This window comes from Pleurodeles waltl, chromosome 1_2 (assembly GCF_031143425.1).
Source record: "Pleurodeles waltl isolate 20211129_DDA chromosome 1_2, aPleWal1.hap1.20221129, whole genome shotgun sequence".
Taxonomy (NCBI): Eukaryota; Metazoa; Chordata; class Amphibia; order Caudata; family Salamandridae; genus Pleurodeles; species Pleurodeles waltl.
Genome location: NC_090437.1, coordinates 954,398,643 through 954,422,925, shown reverse-complemented (window position 1 = coordinate 954,422,925; position 24,283 = coordinate 954,398,643). Strand labels below are relative to the sequence as shown.

Below are 24,283 nucleotides of genomic sequence, written 5' to 3'. Positions count from 1 at the left end.
GCGTCTCCTTCGCCCCAGGCACCTCAGCCCCTGCCCCTGTTACCCCTGCTGCCCTCAGTGAGGAGGTCATTGATCTCCTCAGGACACTCATTGTTGGGCAGACAACCCTTTTGAATGCCATCCAGGGGGTAGAAAGGGAGGTGCATCGGAGCAATGCCTACCTGGAGGGCATTCATTCGGGTCAGGCTGCCCATCAACGATCGTTCAATGCTCTGGCCTCAGCACTGACGGCAGCCATTGTCCCTGTTTCCAGCCTCCCTCTTCTGACTGCCTCCACCCTGTCTCTGTCTCCTGTTCCTCAGCCTATCCCATCCACACCATCTGACCAGCCTGCACACACCTCAACACCCAAGGGCAGCTCATCCAGACACAAGCACCACAGATCCCACAAACACTCACCCAAGCAACACACAGATGCAGACATCCCAACAGTCACTACCACCCCTGTGTCCCCCTCCTCCTCGTCTCCCTCCTCCCTCCCTGTGACGTCTCCACTCACACCTGCATGCACACCAACATCAGCCAGTGCTTCCATCACCACCACACCCTCCTGTACAGTCCGCACGCGTGCAGTCACCACCCCCACTGCCATTTACACGTCCCCTGTGTCCTCTCCCACTGTGTCTGTCACCACCCCTTCCAAAACACACAAACGCAGGCAGACACCCACCCAACAGACATCCACCTCACAACAGCCTACAGCACCTGCACCTTCACCCAATGACAGCACACCTGACTCTCCTACAACCACATCCTCTTCCTCCACTTCCATCTCCACTTCTACCTTTTACCTTGGCCCTAAAAAACTTTTCCTGGCTAATCTTGACCTCTTCCCCTCCGATGACCTACCCCCTCCATCTGCAAAGAGTCCCAAGAGCACCACAGCCACCACCAGCCCATCTTCGGGTGTCACTGCTGTGCATGGGTTCTGGAGCCCACCCTTTGCCAGCAGTGACACCTCCATCAGCAGCAAGGACACATCCAGCCCCCCCCCGGCAAGAGTACCAGGAAACACAAGGGCCGCCGTGCGAAGACTGACACGGCTGCCCCCAAGGAGCAGAGTTCGCCCACTTCACCAGCCACAACGTCTAGGGGAGGCAAGGGCCCGAGAGCCCCATCTAAGTAGCGTAAGGGCAGCAGGGCGGAGACGTCAGCCAGCAGGAGCGCGGAGCAGGTGGGCCCCACATGCCACATCCCAGCTGTAAAGGAGGACACCAAAGGGCCCAGGACTCCGTCACCGAAGGGCCCAGGAACATCACGGCCGGAGGGCGTCTGAGCACGGAGTCCAGGCCAGGTCTGGTTCCCTTGAACCTACTGGATGTGCACCGCTGAACAGGGCCCGCCGTGCAGAAGAGCACCGCTGAACAGGGCCCGCCGTGCAGAAGAGCACCGCAGAACAGGGCCCGCCGTGCAGAAGAGCACCGCTGAACAGGGCCGGCCGTGCAGAAGAGCACCGCTGAACAGGGCCCGCCGTGCAGAAGAGCACCGCTGAACAGGGCCGGCCGTGCAGAAGAGCACCGCTGAACAGGGCCCGCCGTGCAGAAGAGCACCGCTGAACAGGGCCCGCCGTGCAGAAGAGCACCGCTGAACAGGGCCGGCCGTGCAGAAGAGCACCGCTGAACAGGGCCCGCCGTGAAGATAGGCACCGCTGAACAGGGCCCGCCGTGCAGAAGAGCACCGCTGAACAGGGCCCGCCGTGCAGAAAGGCACCGCTGAACAGGGCCCGCCGTGCAGAAGAGAACCGCTGAACAGGGCCCGCCGTGAAGATAGGCACCGCTGAACAGGGCCCGCCGTGAAGATAGGCACCGCTGAACAGGGCCCGCCGTGCAGAAGAGCACCGCTCCGCTGGGCCCTTCCTGTCAAGCACCGCTCCGCTGGGCCCCGCCGTCTCCAGCACCGCTCCGCTGGGCCCCGCCGTCTCAAGCACCGCTCCGCTGGGCCCCTTCATCTCAAGCACCGCTCCGCTGGGCCCCGCCGGTTCCAGCACCGCTCCGCTGGGCCCCGCCGTCTCAAGCACCGCTCCGCTGGGCCCCTTCATCTCAAGCACCGCTCTGCTGGGCCCCTTCATCTCAAGCACCGCTCTGCTGGGCCCCTTCATCTCAAGCACCGCTCCGCTGGGCCCCGCCGTCTCAAGCACCGCTCCGCTGGGCCCCGCCGTCTCAAGCACTGCTCCGCTGGGCCCCTTCATCTCAAGCACCGCTCCGCTGGGCCCCGCCGTCTCAAGCACCGCTCCGCTGGGCCCCGCCGTCTCAAGCACCGCTCCGCTGGGCCCTTCCTGTCAAGCACCGCTCCGCTGGGCCCCTTCATCTCAAGCACTGTTTATGGTTCACTGTGCCCCCCATGCCTCCTCCTTGACCAGTGGAGACTGTTATCCACTTGAGAGACTGTGGCTTTGCACTCCCCAGGATGGCAGAGTGGGCAACCCACCCACTGTAGAGACTTGAGAGACTGTGGCTTTGCACTCCCCAGGATGGCAGAGTGGGCAACCCACCCACTGTAGAGACTTGAGAGACTGTGGCTTTGCACTCCCCAGGATGGCAGAGTGGGCAACCCACCCACTGTAGAGACTTGAGAGACTGTGGCTTTGCACTCCCCAGGATGGTACAGTGGGCAAGCCACCCACTGTAGAGACTTGGGAGATTGTGGCTTTGCACTCCCCAGGATGGTACAGTGGGCAACCCACCCACTGTAGAGACTTGAGAGACTGTGGCTTTGCACTCCCCAGGATGGCACATTGGGCATGGTGGCCCCTTCGTGGATCTTGCGTCGTGGACTCATGTGGCTGTGGTGCCCCCCCCTTCCCTTCCCCCTGAGGTGCCTGTAGTATTTTCATCAGATGCCCCTGCAGTGTTCTCTCCAAAGGACTCAGGTCTCCTGTGTGGGCTTTGCCCTTGTGTCGCTACACTGTAGCCCACGAACTGTTCCATTTGACTTGGATGTAGCGGACTAATTGCCTCGGTTCGCCATGGCAGTGTGTATAGTATTATTTTGTTATGGATATTTTGCATAGTTGCCGATATGTCTCAGAGTCTATTTTTTATATAAAAATTTGGTTCAAAATGTAATTATGTCTTTGCATTTTTCAGGGGGGTTTGGGTGGTATCACTGTGCATTGTTGCTCTGCATTGGTGTGTACATAGTTTGGGGGGGTGGGGGTCGCATATGTGTGTGCCCGTAACCTTTCCTCCTCCCCCCTCCCGTGTGTCGTAGGTGCTGTACTCACCGTTGTCGTCTGCGCCGGAGTTCGTACTCGTGGTAGATGAGCAGGTAGACGAGTGCAGGTAGGATGTTTAATTCGGGTTCCATGCTGTCCTCCGTACTCGTGGAGTGTGTTTTGGTAAGCGTTTTCCCGTCCGTAGTCTGTTTCCGCCGTGTTTTTATCGGCGGGGCTCCCGCCCCGGAAAAGGTGGCGGATTGGTGAGTTGTGATACTGTGGGCGGTACATTGTCTGCCGCCTGCCTGTTGGGGGTGACCGCCGCGCTGTTTGTCTGTACCGCGGTGGCGGTCGGAGTGTTAATGTGGCGGGCTGTGTTGGCGGTTCCCGCCAGGGTCAGAATTCCATTTTTTGGACCGCCGGCCTGTTGGCGGGTTGGCCGCCGCTTTATCACCGACCGCCAGGGTTAGAATCACCCCCTAAGTGTGAAAGGAAATTGTGGGTGTGGGACCCATGCTCATTGTGCCACAGAGCTCAACCTACACTTCACTGATGAGTCCAAAATAGGTCAAAACCCAGACTCAGGTTTCTTTGTGGTCCTGTCTGAAGAAGGCATTTCCTGACAGTTTGGGTTGGACTGTCTTATTGGAGCAGGATCAAGACTGGTTTGGATATGTCAGGTCTTTGTCTTGAGCGGCATAGTGGAAGAAAAGCAGTGGACTGCAATGTGGCAGAGAGTGATTCCTAGTGGCTGAGTTTATGTAACCATTCCTCCTATTGCCTTGTTGGAACTACAAGAGGTATGCCCAGACATGGGTACCAGCTCTCTGTGCCATCAACTGATGAGACCTAAGTAGGTCGAAACAACAGGTCTATGGTTACTTATGCTCCTGTTTGAATGTGGCCTTGCATAACAGTTCGGGCAGGACTGTATCCTTCTGGAGCAGGGGGAAGACCGATTTGCACATGGCAGATGTCTGTGTAGAGTGAAACAATGGTTGAAAAATAACAGTATGGAAAGCAGTGAGCAGTCACCATTGCCGGATAGTAATTCACGTATTCCTTCCATACATTGGCCCTCATTACGACTCTGGCGGGCGGCGGAGGCCGCCCGCCAGAATTCCGCCCTCCGTAATACCGCTCCGCGGTCAGAAGACCGCGGAGGGTATTATGAGTTTTTCCCTGGGCTGGCGGGCGGTCTCCAAAAGACCGCCCGCCAGCCCAGGGAAAAACTCCCTTCCCACGAGGATGCCGGCTCGTAATAGAGCCGGCGGAGTGGGAAGGTGCGACGGGTGCATTTGCACCCGTCGCGTATTTCACAGTCTGCCAAGCAGACAGTGAAATACTTGTAGGGGCCCTCTTACGGGGGCCCCTGCAGTGCCCATGCCATTGGCATGGGCACTGCAGGGGCCCCCAGGTGCCCCGCGACTCCCCCTCCCGCCATCCGGTTCCCGGCGGGAGAACCGCCAGGAACTGGATGGCGGGAGGGGGAGTCGGAATCCCCAAGCTTGGAGGATTCCTGGGGGCAGCGGGAAACCGACGGGAGACCCCTGGTTTCCCTTTACTGACCGCGGCTAAGCCGCCGCGGTCAGAATGCCCCGCGGGGCACCACCGGCCTGTCGGCGGTGCTCCCGCGTGCCGCGGCCCTGGCGGTTCTATACCGCCAGGGTCGTAATGAGGGCCATTGTTGTTTGTTGTCCTAGGAGAATCCTGGTGTATCTGGTGGAAACAAACCAAAACTGCAAACAAACCAAAAGTGAGAGACACTTGCTGAGAGGCAATTGTATAGAAACAAACCAAAGATCAGAAGACTCTGATGGCAAATTACACTTATTGAAAGGTGTACAGACACTGAAAAAACTACAGTTAAAGTAATATTCCAAAGCAAATGCGAAACCCCCCTAAAATGTATTAACGTCCTGCCATGTGCTGCTTCTGACATCACACATTACCTCACACATTACATCAGTCATGATATCTCAAATGACATCATCAAAGATATTCCTTATGACATCTCAAATCATTTATGGCATCACTGAAGAGATAACATACTTCACCACATGTCACTATCAATTTAAAATGCATATTATCAAGAAAAGCCAAGATCTTCTGAATGGTGTTTAGTGGGTGGGTGGTAGGCACTTTCAGATGAAGCGCTGGAGTGGATCTAGGAAAGATGCAATGGAATCATTTCAGTCATCACAGATCTGTACAGTGGTTGTCGTCTTATTTCCTCGTTTTAGTACCACATCAGTCACTAATGGTTTGATTTGTAACATGTTCTATAAATATATAATTATAAAAATATATAATTATCTGATTTTATGATGATATGAAATAAATTGCAGAGCAGGGAAGCCACTAGTGATATGCAAAGAAAGTAGAGAAAGAACAATTTCAAAACACGCTTTTGGTCTACATATAACCTCACCTGGCCACACAACAGACCATGCCCATTGTTTTCAGATGGTAGTGTTCAGTGTTCAGTTCAGTTTATGTTATATGAGTCACAGCCACAATGGATTGGGATGCAGTCCGAGTGATTGCCAGTGGCTGAGAATAATTCAAGCATTCCATCCATCACCTTGTTGTTGTTCTAATTTAAACTAAGCAGGGAGAAATAAATTGTTGGGCAGTCCATGCCAGACAATGAATCTTCCTCTGATGATCTCTCTGTTAGTCTATAATATAGGTTAATTTAAACACAATGACTACTCCATGAAGATTTGTTAAGTTGGAGCCAAAGCTCCATTTATACATTCTGTAGTTTTTGTAAAATCTTTGCACTTTTTTCGTGTAGTGTGTCTACACTAGTACTTCTTTAATTAATAAGCTATCAGAGCAATTTCTTCATCACAACAATGCTAATTAATGGAGATTGGATCTTAAATATAATGAGGTAAAAATTAAATGATTCTGCTGTTGAATATCCTGCTGTTTGCTAGGTGGCACAGCCCTTAGAGACACTGACCAAGAGTGATACCACAAGATCACTGGTGTTCAGGTTTGCAGTGATACACAGGGCACTCTTGTTCCTTTTTACACTTGATAAATGAAATTGAAAGCTAGAAATCTAAATGAAAACTCCTCTTAGTGATTAATATTTGTAATGCACAGATTGGTGCAGTACTTAAGATAGTCTATTGGGGCAGAGCTAAGAGCCAGAGCAAGATGGTGCCTCATCTCTAGCGCTCCAGCTGGCGCTTGATGAGCAACTCACCACCCGCTGTTTCCTGGGAGGGGCTGCCACATGGAAACAGAAGCCAGTGACCTGGGGACCGCACCCACACCTGTGAGGCTTTCCAGCTCCATCCATGGGGCCCCTGCACTGCACTGAAGTGCTGCAGATGTTGAGGCCCAGTCGTGGACTAGTTGGCCTTCCCACAGCCCAGAGACATGAGGCTTTCAGCCGAAGATGTGGATGTTGTGCCTGCTGGCCCCCCAGAGCCCCATAACGCTGCTGCCTGCCCCTGAGACTGCTAGGATTAGTGTGGTTCTACCCACTTCCCTGTCGCCCTCTGGCCATTGATGCCCTGAGTACAGAGACTGGGGGAATGCCCTCATGAGGCACCCCAGCGCCACCCTTGGGGCTCCCACTCTGTAGCACTGCAACTGCTGTGGCCCACCCAAAGGCCGTCTGGCATCACCACAGCCCAGAGACGGGATGCCCTTAGTGTGGGGGCTCCAGTGGTGTACATGCCAGCCCCTAGAGGCATCTACTATGCCACTGTCATCATATACTTACAGTCTGGTGGCCTCAAAAGTTAGCGTGGTCCCGCCTGCTTCCCTACCCACCTTTCTGCCATTGACACCCTGAGAGTGGAGACCTGCTACATGAGGCTTGGGCCGTTATCTGCCAAGGACTTACACCATTGCAAACCCTGACACATGGCCCCTTTCTTGCACGTCACCAAGGCTGGCATCAAGGGGCCCTGGAAAGCCCAGGGACCTTCTGTGATTCACCTCCTTGACAGTGTGGACTGTTAATCCTTCCCATCCGGCCTTCATCATCATTGCCCCCTCAGGACTTCATTACGGTTAGAGGTGAGGAAACTTACTTTGCATTTTGTTGGATACTCTCTACTAGGTGCTGCCCATACTTTTCTTGCCTGCATCTCCTTACTTAGGCTGCTAGTCCAGGTGGGGCAGAAGCCCTTTTTCCTCCACCCTCAGCCTCTCCTGGACTGGGGAGTGGAACTTTCAGAAGTGTGCTTCCCTTTCTGATGTAACTGGCAACTGTGGCCATCCTGGGGCCTCAGCACATGCTTGGCCTCCCTAGGGGTTCTCTAACCCCAGACCCACACTTGCCTTACTCACCTAGCAGCATCTGTGGATTGTGCTCTGACTCCTGGCTTCCTGGCTACAACACTGCTATACTCCCCACAATCTGGAACCAGATCCACTGTCTGGGTTTTCACTTTCACTGGCCACGTTCCTAGCCACAGACCACTTGTGATACTTGCTGTTTCATTCTGCGGGCCTGTTTGCTATGCCAAAACCATCCTGGCAGCTTCCTTTCACAGTGGTGGGGGCAAGAAAATCATTTAAATCCAGTAAAGATATGGACCCCTGCAACAGACTCTGATCTGGAGTTCATCCTACAAGAATTTGGCACCCTTAAGACCATGCTCTCAGAGGTGGCGGAAACCACCTACAAGACCTCTGTGGAGACAAAGAGCATTCGTCAGGATATTGCCTTGTTCAATTCCAGGCTGACCGCAACAGGGTCCTTGCTTGACCAAATTGAGTGGAAGAACACGGCATCCATCAACTGGTGCAGCTGGAAGATGGCTCCTGCTGGGACACTATCTGGATCTCAGGGCTACCCGTACAATTGGAAGTGACTGAAATTTTGGAATTCTTGACCTGTTTCTTGATGTCCCCGACCAGTCAGTCCTTCAGTCCAACATTCAGGTTTCAGAGAGCCCACAGGATATGGCTGTGCCGTCCAACCACCAAATAGGGTCCAATGCAGATTATCGCTTGATTCTTGCATCATGAATAGGCCAGCCAAGTGATCCAGGTGGCCTGGAAACACAGCCCCTTTCTGCACGATGGACAAAAGGTCAATCTGTTCCAGGACTACTCATCTGAGTCTCAGGCCACCCACCAACATTTGCTCCAACTACGCTCATGCCTCTATCAGCTCAGCATTCAACATGGCCTTTGGATCTAGTGGTAATACTGATCACCCATGCCAATAGAACAACTGAATTTCTTGATCCTAACCAACTACAGCTATACCTAGCAATGGTTGTGCCAATAGATATGGACCAGATCACCCTTACTGACCCCTCTGAACTCAGCCCATTGCCCCAGCCTGTGGGTCACTCAGGATCCACCACTGAAGAACATATATACCTAAAAGAGGTTACCAAACAGTGGTCTGGGGGGGGGGCAGAAGACACATCCCCACAACAAGGATGCTCACCCCGGGATAAGTTCTAATCCCCTCTGAAACCAGCAGCACCCCCAGGTTAGACCTCCCCCTCTTGAGCCTCTGCAGGTCAGATCACTTTGCAATCCTCCTCCCACACACTACACCGTTATCTCCCCTGGGCCCATCCTGCCCAATTCAAACCCGCACCATCGGTCAATACCTGCCGACTACCTATTGCCTCGCACCTTGGTTGCTGTCCCGGGCCCCAGATACTTAATTTGTTATCTGGGACACCCCTCACCCACACTTGTCGGTATCTTACTTGTGCCAATGTGGGGGTCCTGCTCTGTTCCCCACCACCAGTGTTCGGGCTCTCTTCCTCCGCCCTATTTAAAGTCTGTTCATTACCCCTAGAGGCAGGGTTGACACCTATTCCTGATGTCACCTTCTTCTTCCTTTCCCGCTTTCCCCTTTTTTCTTCCTTTCTTCCACTATATTTATTGTCTGGGGGACCTAATGTTCACACAACATCCTTTGATGGTAAATTCACTGAATGTGAACAGTCTCACTCATCATACAAAGCACCAGAAAATCTTTCAATCCACTTGGTCCCTACACCCTAATGTTACACTTTTGCAAGAGACATACATTTTAGAGGAAGGGAGCCAGAAACTCTTTGGGACTGGGTTGGGCACAAATACCATGCATGCAAGACTCTGCGAGGGAAAGAGCAGACTTTCTCGGCCAAGCTATTTTGTAAGGGTGGAGTCACGATTTTGCTGGCCAAACATTTACAGGCCAAAACCCTGTGGCAGGACCCACATGATCACTTTGCCCGTATTAAGATCTCCCTTTATGATCATATTCTTCTGATTGGCTCTGTTTATGCCCCAACTCACTCCAAGAGGGCCACTTATGCTGCCCTATCCCAGATCATTCACCAACACCATAGAACTAAACTCATTTTAGAAGGAGCCTGGAATATTGTTCAGGACTTCTTCTTGGACAAGTCTGGCTCACCAATACACGATAACACAAAGAAGAGGGGTCTCTTACATTACCTGATGTTGATCTCTCCCTTTCTGACACTTGGAGACTCCTTCACCCCACAGTGTGGGACTAAATGCACACCTCTAGAGTACATGGCACCAAGTCCAGAATTGATTTCTTTGTCACTGTTGTGCCCTGCTCAGCCACCTAGTGGATGTGGAAATAATCCCCTCTGGTGTCTCGGAGCATAGCATGATCTGGCTCTGTCTAGCCTTAGGGGATCTACAAGACTTGCCCCTCCTCTCGACTTGGCGCCTCAAACTCTCCCACTATAAAGCCCCCATGAACAAGGAGAGGCTCCGCTTTCACCTCAGCTCCTTTCTAGGCATCAATGAGGTGTCTGTTGCCTCTCCTAATACGTCATAGTCTGTCAGCAAGGCAACAGTCCGGGCGGCTTAAAGCAGGCCTTTCTTCCCAGTGGAAAGGCAAGGCCTTGCGTTAGCAGCTCTGGCTAGAGGCTACGCTTGCCTCTCTTACTTCCTAATACTCCCACTCTCCTTCTCAGACTACTCTCCAAGACTTGCAGCAGGCCAAGTATGAGCAGAATACTCTGTACACCTCCTGGATGGAGATTGCACTCTTCTGTCTCAAGCAGCTTCACTATGAGTGCAACAAGAAGGTGGGTTGTCTTCTGGTGACCAGCTCCAATACCCCGATGCCTCCCGTACTATACCAGCCTTTAGGTGGGAAGATGGCCAACTCCTCACTCACCCACTAGACATTCTGGACTCCTTTCAGGCCTACTTTGAGACCCTTTATTCCTTCAAGACTGTCTGCACACCTGCTGGCATTCAGAATTTCCTGTCCTGAAGAGCACTACCTCTTGGTGGACCAACTCTTAGCCCTGGAGGTTCAGTTTTCCCCTGAGGAGATCATGGAAGTGACTGATGATCTGCATTACGGTAAGACCCCAGGGCTGACACTTTACCATTCGAGTACTACATGATCAACAAGAACACTTATTGTGTAAAGCCTACTTGGAAGTCGCCCCTCCCTACTCTGTTCTCTCAAAAGCTAACTGGGCATCCATCGCTCTAATCCCCAGACTGGGCAAAGACCCGCTCAGCTGCTCCAGCTATCACCTGATTTCCATGATGAACACAAGTATGAAGGTCCTCGCCTAGCTGTTGGCCAATAGGCTTAAATGAGTAATTCCCTCTTTGGTACATAGGGACTAGGTTAGATTTATCCCCCACCACACCACAGCATCACATCTGAGGCTACTGTCATAATTTCTGTGGTGAGCCCAGAAGGACGGAGATGAGAAGTTAGAGGTGTCATTGGACGCCGAGAGACCCTTTGACAGGGTTCAGTGGGATTACTTCTTCTGGATACTACAAAGCTGTGGGTTCGACCCATCATTCCTGTCCCAGGCTCAGAGGCTCTACTATCAACCTACAGCAGTGGGCTCCAGTAACGGCTATGCCTTCAACCATGCCTCCAGTCATGGCACTAGACAGAGCTGCCCCTTTGTCACCTCTTCATTTTATTCTGTCTCTGGAATCTCTGGCCATTGCCATCTGCAGCTCTTCTGACATACACTGTATTCCTCTTTCCAGTGGTATACACAAACTCACACTGTATACAGACGACATAGTGGTTACCCTCACCCACCCCACTGACTTCCATTTTTGGGTATAAGATTAACTGGAAGGAGAGCCAAGACCTCCCTCTTACCCTTTCTACACAACCAAAGGTCCTTGTGGGTCTGCATTTCAGTGGCCCCCATACTTTCTTTGATATTTAAGAATCAGTTGCACAACTTAAATCCCCTCGTCTCGCACATCCAGGCGGACATAGCATGATGGTCCCAATTGGTTCTCTCTCTCTAAGTTTAAGTCCTTAAAATAAATGTGATTCCATGTCTGAACTGTGTGTCCCTCATGCTCCCTTTATGCATTGCATCCCCACCTGGCTGGTTACTGCCAAGGAAGGGACTCTCAAACCTTTCCTGGGGGGCAATTTCAAACCATGTTAGAAACGGAATAAGCTCTATGCTGCCATAGAACAAGGGGCGCTTAGTCAGCCGAACATTCGGTGCAACTGGCTGGCATCCCAGTTGGCACCACTCTGATTTGCTTGCCACACTACCTTGGACACACCCAATCGGGTACCTCTGGAATCCTCTCTTCTGGGCCACCTTTGGGGCCTTTGCCTGCTTCACACAGGACACTGCCCCCAAACCCATTGCCTTTCACCCAGTTTTCACAGCTGTGCTAAAGGTCTAGCGGAAGGTGCACCAACTGCTAGGTATTCACCCCACCCTCTATGCTCAAGCCCTCCTGTGGTGAAACATCTCAGTCTGGGTCAAGGCCTTGGAACCTCTTTGGCCAGAGTTTACTTCTTGGGGGCTCCTTCACCTCCTTGACTTTCTCACAGATTGTGATTTCAAGATGCTTGTGGAAGCAAGAGAACAGTATGGCCTCCTAGAGCATCACTTTAGGACTATCAGCAGCTATGATGCTGCCTCTGTCAGGTCTTGGGCCACCCTACCCTGGACTTGTCCTCCTCATCTTTGATTGTCTACCTGCAGTAATGGGGCACCTACAAGGGTACCGTTTCCTATACAGAGTCTCAGTGGATTGACTCTACTCTGTTCCCCTGGCTCGCTCCTTCTGAGATTTCTGGCAGCCAGACTGAGACTCCAGTATTCTGACATGGACTAGGCTGATCTACCTGTGGATAATGATTGTTACCTCAGGGAGGCCAACCTCAAGTTCAACTACTTCAACGTGCTACACTGATAGCACTGGTCACTGCTCCAGCTCACATTTCTCCCATCCACTACTATCTGGAGGTGTGACTGTCTGGAAGGAGACATTATCTACCTCTTTGGGATTGCCCCACTGTGTCATCCTACTGGACCTCTATTACTGAAACCATAAGCCAAGTTCCTCTCACAGGAGGGGCTGGAGGGATGGGGGGGGTTCAAGGCCCAGACTTGCATGATTTTGCCCAGCAGTGCCTGGCTATCACACACCAACAATCCCACTGGGTGGCTACGACATGGACCACAGACAAGATCTGCATCATGCAGCATTGGTGAACACATCTTTGTCTGCCTGACCCCGGACGATTGGTTGGCCTAGGTATTATATTTTTCCCTTATGGTCTGAAGTATGCGAAAAATTAGCATGACCCATAAAATATGCTTTCTGCTAATCTATGTTCATTTGATGACAAAAAATCAGAGATATCAAATGCCACTTTTTGTTTTCACTGCTCTGTTTAAACTGCAGCTGTAATGATGTTCCATAACATGCCTTTCATATTGGCTGCTCTCTCTGAAGGGGGCATTATAACATGCCACCTCAAATGCAATAACTAATTACAGTGGAGCTGCTACATCATATCATTATTATAGGCGACTAAAGATGTTATACGTCTCCTTTCGTAAGGAAATAGCAGATTTAATACAGACATAGAAGGCTCCCAATAAATAAATAGGGATGGGCAATAAATTCTGCTCTGCTGATAGAGTTGGCAGAATTTTGGCTACACCGCATTACGCTTGTAACACAGAGTTCCCGTCAAATTCTGCTAACAGAGACATGGTGGTGGAGTTTTTCAACATTACATTGCCAAGCGAGATTTGACATCCCTTAGCACGATTTTCAATCTCTAGAAGGGCACCAGGAGAGATTCCCACAACACAGGCGGTTGCAACTGTTCGCAGTCAGAAAGCTGCTGTTCTAATAGATTTACCTCTAGGTCTACTCAAGCGTCAGCAAAATCAACTTACGAAGTAGCACCCTCTGGCATGCCACGAGGAGCTGCTTAAACTAATTTTTCAGCACTGAAGGAGCTCCTGCAGCTAGAAATCGGTGCGAGCTTTGAGACGTACCTATTTATGCCTAGTTGCAGAACTCGGCAGAATCTCGCAGAGATTTCATGTAACTGCAGAATTCGGCAGTGTGAAACTCCACGAGTTCCACTCACCCCTAATTATAAGATGATACCAAATATATTTGAAATGATGGCTGATATAATAATAGGACAGCTTACTATCCACACATCCAAACATTCATTTCATAAAGATATCAAGTGTGACTGTGTGTATTTGTGTTCGTAAGCACAAATAGTAAAACAGAACACCACACACTAATGTATGCATTAATATATTATTTTGTCTCCAGAGTTGTGCAGAAATGGTTTTGCGTTTGCATTTTACATTATTACTAATGTCCGTCAGTGTTACTGGTGTTCTCCAAGTCACTGTTAAGGAGCAGCATGCAGGTTTTCATGCATATTTCAGGTCTAACTGGGCTGATGTGCACATACTGTTTCCAGGCTCTGGTCCTTCCTTCCAGTACAGTGCGTGTGCTCGTTGGAAGCTGACATCATCACCCTGATCCAAGCTTACATACCGGAGAGACCATAAAGTGATAGCCGACCTTTCTGGATAATCAGGTGGTGGTGACAAGTGAAAGGGACCCTAATGTGCGCCCCAATGAGCTTTAAGCGCATTTCTTAGATCGCTGTAGCCCCTAAAGATGGGATTCCATACAGTATAAGGGTCCCACAAAGTCTACACAAACATCTCTTTTAAACAATTTTAGCCCATTGTTCGTTACATCAATTCATAAATATGTATGGAAGGGGACTCCGGTGATGTAGGATGAATTGGTTTTATACCAGGGAAAAGTAAAAATAAACTTTGCCCATACCGTTTGGAACACTCGATGCTGACCAGATTAAAAAGTTTGCCATCATGGTCACTGTCCGGCCGTTTGTCAGCATAATGTCGACTTTGAACGCGTATACTGGATGACAGTTTACGATGACACTGGTTGGAACGTAAGACTATGATATCAAGGACAACCTAGCCCCGCAGTTGCCACTCCTTGTGTAAACGTGTGTTGTATACTCGTAAGCAAATTCACTTTAACGACTGGCATATCAGTGAGCTCACTTTCTTAGAAAAGCGTAGGATGTGAAAGTATAAGTACTTAAAGCCGATAGATACCTAGAAATATATTAGTGAGCTTCCCACGTTCTGATAAAACTGTCCGAACCTCCGCAGAGCACATTTTAGTGGGTCGTTGCTCTGTCCTGCAAGAGGTCCCAGTCTAAATGAGTGGGTGCTCGGTCCGCAAAAGTATGTTATCCTAAGAGTGACGTGACCGTTGGCCCTCTGTCAGCTCCAGCGAGCACTGCTTCTGTAGCGGCAAACACGCAGCAGTGCTTTAAATGGGCCGGTACTCTCCGGTACTGAGTACCGACACTTTTTTATTTTGAGAGGGAGAGTACCGGCATATCTCAAGAAAAACGTAATACTTTTAATTGGAGAGTACCGGCACTTCTCAGAAACACTTCTATTTTTCCATTTAAAGCACTGACGCAAACCATCTGAACACATCCATATCCCTACCCATCCGTGCACTCAACATCTGTCCGCCTATCCACCCATCACTCAACTCATTCATCCTGCCTGCCCCAAGCACACACATAGCATCCATGCACATCCCAATATATCCATTATTAACCATCCATCCACTCACGCAATCCATCCATACACCCCTACTGCTTATCCAAGTCCATCTCGTTTAGCTAATCAGTCATAACGTTTATTGCATTTGGACTTTACAAAAGCAAGTTTGCCGAGGGTAAGCACATGAAACGTGTGTGTCATTCTTACAATTAGTTCATATCACTACGCGTGGCTTTAATGAATGGAATGGACATCACCTCCAGGTGAAACTGCCTCTTTGGCTTCACGATTGCCCCCAGGGGCCTTCAGGGCCACCACCCTCGAAATTAAATTGGCTCGCCCAGCCTGTGAAAAATAGTGATCTGGCGATAGTAGTTATCCATTAGGTAATTAAAATGAAAATAAATACAAGAAGTATCAAAGAAAGCAGATTGGTAACTGCACACAAAAACATTAAAATCGAGTATTATTTCTGAGGAAACAGTGCAGAGAGAGCAATTTTTAAATGCGTTTGGGAATGATTCAATCTCCACTTCTGGCAGACAGTTTTCTGTAATGTGTACATACCTTCACGATACCTCTGGTCTGGTAGTTATCGACACTGAAAGCCAAGAGCACTTCAGCTCAGTGCCAAAAGTGTTGAGGTATTTCCAGAAAAAACGAGTCCTCTACCGTTTTAAAGCAGCCATTCCCAAAACAAACAAACAAACAAATAAGTGCCCTCCGCGGACGCGTCTTCGTTCCCAATTCAAGAAGCAGATGGCTAGCTGAGAAATTCCCCCGGAAAGCGCCTGCCCACGGAAGCGCGGGTCCGGTCGATGCAGCCGGCCTGAAAGCTCACGCTTCCTCGCTGAGCTCATTTCTGAATCCCAGGCAGTGTCGCCCAGAAGGCGATTCTAGGAAACCACCCAATGCAGCTGTGGAAACGGGGTCTGGAATAAGCGGAGGGCTGTCAGGCCGACCGCCCGCCCCCAGCCAGCCGTTCCTCCAGTCTGAAACCGTCATGATGCTGTGCGAATGGGCCCCTCAACAACTGGATTGCCTGGAAAGTATTTCCTGCCTTGGTGCACCCTCGGTGTAAAAGGGAAATATGGTATGATGGAAAAAAGAAAACGTGTAAAATGTGGCGGAAAAGTGAAACCCCGCTGAAATTGGAAGCTTCAAGTGCTTGTATGCTATGCCTGCCGTGGTTTACAAGCAGTTCGATGACATAGCAAGTGATTAGCACCCAGCCACGTGTTGAACTTTCTTCTAGGGTTGTAAAATTGTCATTAATAAAAATGTACAGTTTACTTTTTTGAATGTGATTGGCAAACACCAACAGCATTGTGTGGTAAAACTGCTATCTAGGAAGGTCTTTCTACCGTAACACGTCAGTTAAAGTCATCAGCATTGTTTCATTGCTAAAGCCGTATTCACTGCAATTTTTCTCTTCAAGTAGCTAGAAACATCGTCACGTGCTGCGCTAGCTTCTGCATCCAGTTACTTTAATTCTGTGCTGTAGCCACAGCAGCAGCTTGGAGGCAGACGCCATCTTGATCTTGTTATAAAACTGCTGACATATTACTCTAGTGCCATGTCTTTCCAATTGGAATAAAGAGCTTGAATCACATTTCCCGAACAGACTCCCAAGTCTGCCCCTCACCGTCAAATGTTGTGCCATCGCCACGTGCTCCTTTATCTGCTTCCTTCCCCTGGCTTCCTTCGAGGTGTCTCTCGGCCAAACTGGAAACTTGGATGGCAATTTGGTGTTGATTAAAACCAGGAGCGTTGCTTCAGCACTAGTGTCAGAAAATAGAAGTTACACTGCTTTGACTTATATTAGACTGTGCGGTATTTGATATCACTGTGAGAAAAAGCAGCCACCTTTATAGCTAGAGTTTTAACTCCAATCCACCTGCATCATTTCAATACAATTAATACGTACTTAAACCGCACACTACTGAAAATAAGTGAGTGGATACCACTAAGGGAGAGGAAGGGACGAAGAGTGATGCAAAATAAAAGATAACAGTAAGTCTATTTTACCCTGGCCTTTTAAGGATGGTACATCAACAGCAACAACAAGGCGATGGATGGGATCTCATCAAATTCATCTCAGCCACTGCCACTCCCTCAGGGTATCATCCACCGCAGTTTGGACCAAGCTATTTGCAAATAAGCCTTGACCCTATTCCAGTGGAAACAGTCCAGCCTGTACTGCCAACCCAGGTCCCTCCTGAACCGGAATACAAGCAAGGGCTGGTTTTGCCCCAGTATTGGGCTAATCAGCCAGGTGTAGCTTGATTCCAATGGTGCAGTGAGCAAAGGACCCACATCAGGACACACCAGCTGCCTGTAGGAAGTCAACTGAAACAACAGCAAGGTGATGGATGGAATACTTGAATTATTCTCAGCCACTGTCAATTTCCAGGCTGCATTCCAATCCATCATGGCAAAATCAGTCCTAGGTTCCTTGTGTTCCTGTTCAGGGAGTGCCTGGCTTGGCAGGTTTGGCTGGGTTGTTCCTATTGGAACAGGGTCAAGGCTGGTTTGCATACAGCTGGGTCCAAACTGAGGTGGCATGGTGTGCAAAATAACAATGGATTGTGATGCAGCCTGATAACACGCACCCACCTTTAATAATTTAACTTACAGAGTGACTCATTTTAGGACAATGAACCTTTTGACCCTGATTGGGGACTCCTTAGGACGAGATATCTATTCAGCATTTCAATCAATAGATCAATAACCCCATCAATATTCACAATAACAAATCAATCAAAGTAGTTAATGACATTAATAATAATCAAAACACACCATGATCTTTCCGCCATGAATAACCACACAAATTTAGTAAGATTTAAGATATTTATTCCCTATTTGTTACACTCTACTAACAAGTTTATTAGTCTCAATACCAGTAAACACATCAACAATGTTACAATATGACAACTTGAATAAGACTTTATCAAAGCAAAGATCATGAACATTAGAACAAAGCACAACGTCAACATGAATCAAATTTAGCAGAGTATCATTAGCACATTATTCAACAAAGCAAAGATCCAGTCATTTGTCTATTTGCACCCGATATTGGTGAATTCCTTAACTATCCTCTAATTAGCATCAGCATGTTGGACTTCATGCAAAACAATTTAGCAACACCATTTTAGAAAACATCTAACTATGGCCTCTATCAAAAGAGCAGTTGGTACCCAGAAAGAAAAGGCAAACAGACAATTACAATTTAATTATCATATAGTTACCCTCTGTAATGGGTCAGCATACAGAGTCAGTCTTTGTCCTCAGGAGATCAGTTGATTCGCCATCAGCCAGGATAAGCAGCAAAGTCTCAGCAAGATAGGGTAAGAAGGAATGCTTCCCTCATAAGGAGGAGAAGTAAGTATCGGGCAAGGCAGGAAAGGTGAGGATGGTTTGAAGAATCAAACAGCAAAGTCTTCAGGCAGAATATCAAAGTAACAGCATGAATGGCTCAGTAAAAGGTGCGTAATGGCTCAGGAAAAATGGCTAATAGTGGCTGGCTTCTCCTTGTGTCACAGTGTTATATCAATCTTGTCGAACAAGTCTCTAATTTCCCATTGGGCAATATTTGGTGCATCGTTATCTCTGTCCAATGATCCGTCACACACCTTACTAGATTTTTCACCTAAGACAGTTCTCACGTAGTTTATTGGCTCCTGTGATTGACATCTTCATCGGGTAGAATGTCAGGTAAGAAAAGTTACACTTGTCGCTCCAGTCAGTATTTCCATTGTCTTCTCCCAGTACAGGCGACCTTGCACCTGTTGCGAATTACACTGTTGCATTTGGCAAGAATGTCTCCTTGAGCAAGTCGGGTCTCATGAGAAAGAATTTACTATGGTTACACACACATATCTATCTTCTGGAAAAGTACAGCTTCATGTCCTTCAGGAAGACAGCACATTGCACATTGGAAAAATACATTTAATATGAGACCAGGCAGCTAGGCCCAGACCCTTGCTAACTAAGGCCTAGTGATTAATTTAGCAAAAACCTTAACATATAACTCATAATGCTAATACAAAATCATACATTAGTACGTTATTAGTTCATTATTAGTCAATTTCATTAATCATCGTATACATTGGTGGCCACTCCCCCTGGGCACATTCTAAACGCGTACATTAATATTTGACTAACACGTTTCTATGCAGTTTCATCACACATTATTTTGCAGGCATTTCATGTTAATATTGAATTTAAAAGCTACACTCCAACAATCCCTCCTCTGATGATTCTTGTCATCACACAAATCCCTTTCTATCCCAATTCGTTTATCTTCTTATTTCTTTCATCTCTATTTCTTCCACTGATTTTGCCTTTTCATATTTTGCTCTGAACAGTTTTTCCCTTTTCTTTTCTTCCCTCCTCTCATTACGTTTTGCCAATTTTGCTTTAATTCTTTTAATAATTTTGCATGATAACCATAGCCCAAATAAACAAGCCAAAACAATCATCATTCCCTGTATTTTTTTTCCCAATATCCCATGCCAAATATTACTAAACCAGCTTCCCACTTTAGCAAGTCCCTTTTCAACCTTTTCCAAAACTCCTGGCTCTTTCAATTCCTTCAAATCTGCACTATCTCTTGTTAGGTTAGTAAGCATACTTCTAATCTCATTACTATTATCAGGTATGTAGGCACAGCAGTGATGCTCATTAAGCATCTTACAGACTCTGTCATTTTTCGCTAAAAGAATATCTAATGCAAGCCTGTTTTGAAGAGTCATAGCCCTCTCTGCACCGAGTTCATTATCCATCAGGAGTATAGCTCCTGTAAAATTAGTCAGCATGTTAGCCACAATAGTAGACAACTTTCGAATCTTTATGGAGTTCAAGATAACTCCCACTGAAGGAATTATTGCTCCAAATATGTCTTCTACTACACCAGCAGCAGTCTCTCTCTTTTGTCTAGTACGATGTAATTCAGACACCTTTGGGAAATTCTTTAAGTCCTCTAGCTGATAGATCTTTCGGAAACCTATCCCCAAATAACATGTCCCATACCATCCCTTTGGAAGACGGTAATAAGCATTAAGTCCACATATATAATAGACCCCAGGGATCGCTGGATCCTGTCCACTTAACATGAATGTCCACTTACTCTGAAACAAAAACACATGCTTACATTCACTCATTCCCACAAACACATTGTCATAATATGACTTTGGTCGTGTAATGCAAAGCTTACCTACATGTAGTGCATCTAAAGCTAATTTCCCTTGTTCCCTAACTCCACTGTAACTCCCACTTTTAATAAAGGATCATTGCTGCAAGCCTTTTTCAAGTTTCCCCTTCAGAACACTCCTATCTTCAGTTTGATCTAGAACGTTTTTTTCTACAGGTGTAAGCAAGCAAGTCAAATTAATGCGGTGTGCATAAGATGTTCTAATTGTTACCCTTGCTTCAAAGAACCCTTTGACCAACTTTATGGCATAATATTTGGCTACGCTATTCAAATCTTCTATGATAGGCACATAAGAGAAAACAAGGTCGTGGTTGGAATATAAATATTGCACCTCATCTTGGTTATAGAAACCTGTTAGTAGCAAACTACAGCTTATCCCATAGGTTAGGGGTAAACTATGATAGGTAACTCCCTCTTGTACCGAAACAGGAATTTGTGTACACACATAACAAGCTTTCGCATCCATGGTATCAACATACTCACTCAGCAAGCAATTGAAAACATTAGTAGACAGTTCTCCCTTTGTGTAAGTGTCTTCGTGCAAATACTTCGTATCTTGCTCAAACCTCTCCCAAGGTGTTAGGGTAGCAGTCTCAGGAATTGTAGCATTGTTAGTTTCATTCTCATCCACCAATCGCATTTCCACAAAGAAAGCTATAATGAATATCACACATACAATACCCAAAGCAACACCTAAATATTTACAACGCCTACTCCCCCCATTATCATCTCCCGTGCTAGGCATGATCTATAAAGAATCAAAAAGTAAAGTGCTATAAGTGTAAACAACAAACAACTGAGGATGGTTAAAAGCTTTTTTCTCTCCGGTTTTTTTCAGCAAAGCTAAACCAAGTCTTTCTTCAGCAAGTATTTACAGCCTTCTCATTCACTCCCAGGATTCTTGTCAATTCGGTTAGCAGCTTGTCACAATCAGTTTTCAAAAGTCAACTCAGGTTTACTGTGTCACATCCGGTGCTTATCAGTCTCTTTTCTCAGGTTTCTTTGATTCAGTTTCAACTTAACACAATCTTTTTTCTTCGTGGCCAAACTCAGGTACCATAGTATTGACCTGGGACTTCTCGATCAAAACAGAATGCCAAGAACTCTTGTTGCCAAACAGCTGACATTGCATACGCCCATTCAGGACCTGCGTATCTTCTGTTTGCTATTCTCTTTCTTTTCAACTTGCGGTCACCTTGCAATTTTCCTTCGCTCAGGCCTTCATTCCTTGTGGTATCGACCTCTTCCTCTATTGTCTCATCAACAACCACTTTTTCCTTTGTCACTTGCGATTCTGTCCACTTATCTCCTTACAGTGTCTCTCTGGTCTTAAATTTCCCTTGTGGCAACTCGTTGCCCTCCTCTGTTTCTATGGTGTTTACTCTTGATGGACCTGCAAGTAGCTCCAGAAGAGTCTGGACACTTTGACTTTCTTCCGCCTCAACTCCTTTGCCTTCTGGGTCTATCAGGGGCTCAACTTCAATACCACATCCGTCTGCTTCTGGGAGGACCTTTCTCTGGGTCGGACCTCCTGGCGCCTCAGTTGCGATAGGCTCACCGTCACCCCCCTGGATCTCGTTTACTGTTTGAGTGACCAAGCCGTCCTCAACGGGCTCTCCTTCGGTCTCAGTTCCCCTTTGATTGCTCTCCAGCCCTAAGACTTCATTTTCTTTAGCTGTTATTTTTGACAACTCAATTTCCTCATCAGTTGGACACATGACTTTCTTTGTGTGACTCGCATGGATCCAGTTTGGAATTCCCACACACTTCACAGCAGTAGTAGTCGTCAGTATTACTTGATATGGCCCCTTCCAACGTGGCTCCAAACACGACTTCCTCATGTGTTTCTTGACAACAACCCAGTCACCAGCTTTCAGGTTGTGACCTGGATCATTTATCGGTGGCAATGTGGTTGCTTCCACCTGGTGAGAGAAAGAGCGGAACACATCAGCCAGACCCTTGCAATAGTCCAACACCATATCATCCGTGATATTCACAAAAGCATTTGCAGGTACCGCAGGCAATCTCATAGCTCGGCCCATGAGAATTTCATGAGCAGACAATCCTGTTTTCTTATTGTATGTATTTCTCATTGACATTAGCACCAAAGGCAATGCATCAGGCCATTTCAAATTTGTAGCTGCACACATCTTTGCCATTCTCGACTTCAGGGTACCATTCATCTGCTCCACTAATCCTGAGGCTTCAGGGCGGTAACTACAATGCAGCTTCTGTTCAATGTGGCGCACAATAGCTTAACCACCTCATTGTTGAAGTGACTTCCTCTATCTGATTCTAAAGAGATCGGGAACCCAAAACGTGGTATTAATTCCCTAAGCAGCAACTTCGCTACTGTGAGACTGTCATTCCTACGTGTAGGGTATGCTTCAATCCAGTGACTAAACATACACACAATCACCAACACATACCTCAAACCTCCACACACAGGCATCTCAATAAAATCCAATTGCATTCTGCTAAATGGACCTCCTGCTCTCCCAATGTGGCTCAAATTCACCACTGTCCCTTTCCCCGCATTCATCTGCTGACAGATGATGCACCTGTGACAAATCACTTCTGCAGCATGTCTGAATTTTAGGTTAAACCAGTCAATCTTGAATAACCTGATCATGGCATCTCTCCCAATATGTGCTTGCCCATGGTAAAACCTTGCAAACTGTGACAAAAGACTGTTCGGCAAAACCATTTTCCCTTCATCTGAAACCCACAAATCATCTGGTCTTTGTACACATTGCATCTTAAGCCAAGAACACTTCTTCTCTCTGCTGGCACAACCGTCTAACAATTTCAGTTCTTCCAATGTGTCAACCACCCTCAATGCGTAACCTGTGCATTTCTCATTTTCTGTTTCAGGTAACAATTCCCACTGATCCTTGAACGATATACAGTTCAATACACAAAACCTTGCGCCTTGATCTGAATATCCATTTCCCATTGACACAAAGTCTTGTGTTTTCACATGAGCGCTGCATTTCACCACGGCAATTTCAAGAGGTAACTGAATCGCGTGCAGCAACTCCTTAATTCTTTCACCATTTTTCACTGAAGAACCAGAAGAGGTCAGGGAACCCCTCGGTGACCATAGCTGGCCAAAATCATGGACAATTCCAAATCCGTACCTGCTGTTAGTATCGATAGTTACCTTCAATTTGTCAGCGGCATGCTCTAGTAAGAGCAACCAATTCAGCCACTTGAGTGGGTAAACTCTTTCAAGCCAGGATGCTTCTAGGATACCAGTGATTGTACACACAGCGTATCCGGCTCTCAGTACTCCTACTGAGTCTCTCAGACATGAGTCATCGACAAAGATAATGTAGTCGTTCTCTTTCAATTGGGTATCTTTAATGTCAGGTCTCGGTTTGGTGCACAGTTCGGTTACCTCAAGACAATCATGTTCTACCTCATCAGCATCCTCAACGTCTGTATTCTCATTTGGATGCAAAGTTGCCAGGTTCAGCACAGTACATCTTTTCAGTGACACATTTGGTGACCCCAATATAATCGTTTCATATTTCGTCAATCTGGCATTTGTCATGTGCTGGGTTTTGGTTCGAGTCAGTAAAATTTCAACTGAATGTGGGACCATAACTGTTAAAGGGTATCCCATCACTATGCCTTCACACTATGTAAGGCTTTGACCAACTGCTGCTACTGCACGCAGACAACCAGGTAAGGCTGCTGCGACTGGGTCCAAAGTAGCTGAAAAATATGCTACTGGTCGTTTTGCACCTCCATGGACCTGTGTCAAGACAGACAAAGAACAAGCATCACATTCATGACAAAACAGGATAAAATGCTACGTGTAATCAGGCATACCCAAAGCTGGAGCCCTGCACATACACTCTCTCAACTCAATGAATGCCCTCATCTCTTTCTCGGACATAGTTATGGTATCTGGGCCATCCTTAACCTCCTTAACCGTCAGTCTCACCAATGGCTTTGAGATGACTCAGAAATTCGGGATCCACTGGCGACAGTAGCCCACCATTCCCAGAAACATCCTAACGTCTCTCCGAGATGTCGGGGGATTCATTT

General features: G+C 47.7%; 1 protein-coding gene across 1 annotated transcript in view; it reads right to left on the bottom strand.

The window, feature by feature from the left end:
* The window catches only part of DLC1 (DLC1 Rho GTPase activating protein), a 1,219,048-nt gene extending 1,203,103 nt beyond the window's left edge, over positions 1-15,945 (bottom strand). The window contains exon 1 of the mRNA XM_069200770.1: positions 15,583-15,945. The gene's annotated coding sequence lies outside the window, so the exon portion shown is untranslated. The remainder of the gene's footprint in view (positions 1-15,582) is intronic.
* Between the last annotated feature and the right edge of the window lie 8,338 nt (positions 15,946-24,283).